At 40.8% G+C, this 4332-nt stretch overlaps 1 long non-coding RNA gene across 1 annotated transcript; it reads left to right on the top strand.

The window, feature by feature from the left end:
* The first annotated feature begins 853 nt into the window (after window positions 1-853).
* On the top strand, window positions 854-1550 carry LOC125541656. Its single transcript, XR_007297617.1, has 2 exons — window positions 854-888; window positions 1266-1550. It is a non-coding gene; the product is annotated as an uncharacterized LOC125541656 (long non-coding RNA).
* Window positions 1551-4332: the final 2782 nt, after the last annotated feature.

Raw genomic sequence — 4332 nt, 5'->3', positions numbered from 1 at the left:
TTTTGAGCGTGCATATGAAACAATGGTTATCTATGTCGCTTGCCTGTGCTATCAGCTACTGTGATCTATCTTTCATACTTATATACACATTATGCTTGGACATGTGTTGTTTGTGCAAAAGGAAACATCTAGTATTTTGTAATGCTTGAACTCAGGGTAGTCACTCCTTAAATATTTCTCCATTTAATCGAGTAAGAACAGTTCTTCAGAACATTTTATCATTTTCATCTTCAGACATCTTGATAGGAAGCACCAGGGAATGTTTGCAGTTTCAATTTATATTGTACGTAAAGGATTGTAGATATGCTCTCTGCCAGTGAAAACTTCTAAATGATCTATGCACTATGGCAGTGCCGCACTAGATACTTCTAAATGACTGCTCACATGTTTTATTAAGTCTTATCAGTATAGGGAGTTCAATAATCTTTTGGTGCTAAACAAGCGGATGCTTCAACTGAATACTAAATCATTAAAACACTGTAGGAGTTTTACAAGCAAGCTTTGGGTAAAAAGATTTTTGTATCGTGCTGTTTATTCCCATTGGTCGATCGATGTGAGATCATCTAGTTCAACTGTCATCATGCACATATACTGTTACATGGAAGAAAAATAACTAGCTAGAGAACTTATTTATGTCTCCTTTCATTTTGCTGCTAAGACAGACTGAAAGTGGAGTACTCTTCTAGAGTTTAATTGTTATTACATGCTGATTTTATAAGGTTCAGGTCTTCAATCTAGTTTTTACTCAATAAGTTACTGTTTCTTAAGAATAACATGAAGCATGGATTCTTATATGTTCCATGTATTATGTCAGGGCAAGTAATCATCAGCTGAGCAAAGGCTACAAGATGCTAGGAGAAGTTTGAATGGAGGCAGAGAGTACACTAGGTAAGTCATATATCCAACTTGAACTTATTTACTCATTTTTTATTTTTGTTCTAGTCTGAGTCCAAAAAGATGGTTTGACAAATGGGGGTGACATTTTGTACACATGTGTGCATCTACCATTCATGCTTGTGAAGCATTTTTTAAAAATAAAATTGAATATGGCCAAATTTGGGTTCCAAGTTTTGCCATGCTGTCATGACTTCGTATTAGTTTGCCCCCTTCAACATGTAAAACTATGAACCTGACCATATTTTATTTGGAACATTTAGATGATGTGTCAGAATGAAAACAAAAGGCAACGATGAGAAGGAAAACAAACGGCAATCGACTTACATCTGACGTGTAAATTCTAATGTGCCGAAAATTTCTCTTTTCAGGAAATAGAATGGAAAAAGGAAGAGAAGGCAATGCTGAAGCACAAGAGCGAGAGGCTAGCGGAAGTTAAAGCAATAAACTATAAGCATTTTGAATGATTAGGGCCTCGTGTTGTTGGGAACATTAGAACCATGGGGAAAGCTAATCTTGGTTGCTAGTTTAGCATAGAAGCCACTATATGCTCATTTTGGTCGTGTGTCGCATCCAAAAACATATGTAATTTTCCTTTTGTTGCACAACACCCTTATATATGGGTGTTTCTAGAAACATATGTATTTGGTCGTTAATTTTATTGAATGAAGTTAAGTTTTACGATGAGGTCCATATGTGAATTATGAAATAGTGTCATTTGTCTTGATTACCTGGAAAAATGAATGCATATTAAATTAGAGATTCGTTGCCCAGATCAATTTGCTTTTGCTAGTGAAATCAATGTGATGGCATATTAACTGCCGGGTAAACAAGCTTGCGCCGGCAGTTACATTGCCACTAATGTAGTTTATATGCCATGGCAAATCTGCGGGGAGAAAATAAACCGCCGGCAAATAAATGTGTGGCGGCAGTATAACTCCCGGGAGAAGTTTATCTGCTGGGAGAAGTAATTCCCGGCAGCTGTTCTCGTGGCAGTTCTATCTGCCGGGAGAATTGCTCTCCCGACAGTTTATCTGCCCTCTTAAGGGGTTTCTCCCGGCGGATTACATGCCATTGCATTGGTGTTGTGGTGTAGTGACATCTCTCTATCTAACGCATAAGTGCACACACTTTATATACATCGGCATTTATCTTTTCCACATGCTCACAATCTCTCCTGGGGTGTTGGGGTGTCTCACGCACACACTCTCTCTCTATCTCTCTCTCTCTTTCTGACTACTATGTACCACTCTTTTCACTAATCTTAGTTGGAAAACACTATTTCTCTCGCATGCATATATACACACGCACGGTCTCTACTAGCCCTCTATAAGCACATATATGTGCCTACGTGTCTCCCGCATGCACATTATCTTTAGGCCTCTCTCGCACACATTGCCCACCCCCCCCACAGAAACACCTCTCTCTTAGTAGTTGGCAGATATGATTCCATCAGATCATTTGGTAGGATATCCCTGACTGTTAGGCTGGATGGTTGCTACCTCTTGAGCACTGTGTTGGATTTCCTTGAAGAGGAAAGGATGATGCAGCAAAGCAGCGTAAGTATTTCCCTCAGTTTTTGAGAACCAAGGTATCAATCCAGTAGGAGGCTATGCGCGAGTCCCTCATACTTGCACAAAAAAAATAACTCCTCGCAACCAACGCGATAAGGGGTTGTCAATCCCTTCACGGTCACTTACGAGAGTGAGATCTGATAGATATCATAGGATAATATTTTTGGTATTTTTGTGATAAAGATGCAAAGTAAAATAAAAGCAAAGTAAAAAAGCAAAGGAAATAACTAAGTATTGGAAGATTAATATGATGAGGGTAGACCCGGGGGCCATAGTTTCACTAGTGGCTTCTCTCAAGAGCATAAGTATTTTACGGTGGGTGAACAAATTACTGTTGAGCAATTGACAGAATTGAGCATAGTTATGAGAATATCTAGGTATGATCTTGTATATAGGCATCATGTCCGAGACAAGTAGACCGACACCTGTCTGCATCTACTACTATTACTCCACTCATCGACCACTATCCAGCATGCATCTAGAGTATTAAGTTCATGAAAACAGAGTAATGCCTTAAGCAAGATGACATGATGTAGAGGGATAAATTCATGCAATATGATAAAAACCCCATCTTGTTATCCTCGATGGCAACAATACAATACGTGCCTTGCTGCCCCTACTGTCACTGGGAAAGGACACCGCAAGATTGAACCCAAAGCTAAGCACTTCTCCCATTGCAAGAATGATCAATCTAGTAGGCCAAACATTGCAAGAATGATCAATCTAGTAGGCCAAACCAAACTGATAATTCGAAGAGACTTGCAAAGATAACCAATTATACATAAAAGAATTCAGAGAAGATTCAAATATTGTTCATAGATAATCTTGATCATAAACCCAAAATTCATCGATCTCAACAAACACACCGCAAAAAGAAGATTACATCGAATAGATCTCCACAAGAGAGGGGGAGAACAATGTATTGAGATCCAAAAAGAGAGAAGAAGACATTTAGCTAATAACTATGGACCCGAAGGTCTGAGGTAAACTACTCACACTTCATCGGAGAGGCCATGGTGTTGATGTAGAAGCCCTCCGTGATGGATGCCCCCTCCAGCGGAGCTCCGGAACAGGCCCCAAGATGGGATCTCGTGGATACAGAAGGTTGCGGCGGTGGAATTAGGTTTTCGGCTCCGTCCCTGATCGTTTGGGGTACGTAGGTATATATAGGAGGAAGGAGTACGTCGATGGAGCAACAGGGGGCCCACGAGGGTGGAGGGCATGCCTGGGGGGGGGGGGGTAAGCGTGCCCCCTACCTCGTGGCTTCCTCCTTTATTTCTTGATGTAGGGTCCAAGTCTCCTGGATCATGTTTGTTCCGAAAATCACGTTCGCGAAGGTTTCATTCCATTTGGACTCTGTTTGATATTCCTTTTCTGCGGAACTCTGAAATAGGCAAAAAACAACAATTCTGGGTTGGGCCTCCGGTTAATAGGTTAGTCCCAAAAATAATATAAAAGTGGATAATAAAGCCCAGTAATGTCCAAAACAGTAGACAATATAGCATGGACCAATCAAAAATTATAGATACGTTGAAGACGTATCAATGGTAATACGAGGCAAAGTTTTACCCAAGTTTGGACCCTTGCAGTTGAGGAAAAAGCCTACTCCTGGTACTGTATATTAGTGATAGGGGTGTGTACAAAGTACACGTGAATACCAGGTGTCGGTGTCAAAATCGGCGGATCTCGGGTAGGGGGTCCCGAACTGTGCATCTAAGGTGGATGGTAACAGGAGGCAGGGGACACGATGTTTTACCCAGGTTCGGGCCCTCTTGATGGAGGTAAAACCCTACGTCCTGCTTGATTAATATTGATGATATGGGTAGTACAAGAGTAGATCTACCACGAGATCAAGGAGGCTAAA

Source organism: Triticum urartu, chromosome 2 (assembly GCF_003073215.2).
Source record: "Triticum urartu cultivar G1812 chromosome 2, Tu2.1, whole genome shotgun sequence".
Taxonomy (NCBI): domain Eukaryota; kingdom Viridiplantae; phylum Streptophyta; class Magnoliopsida; order Poales; family Poaceae; genus Triticum; species Triticum urartu.
The sequence above is the reverse complement of the archived record's forward strand: the minus strand, read 5'-3'. Positions and strand labels throughout refer to the sequence as shown.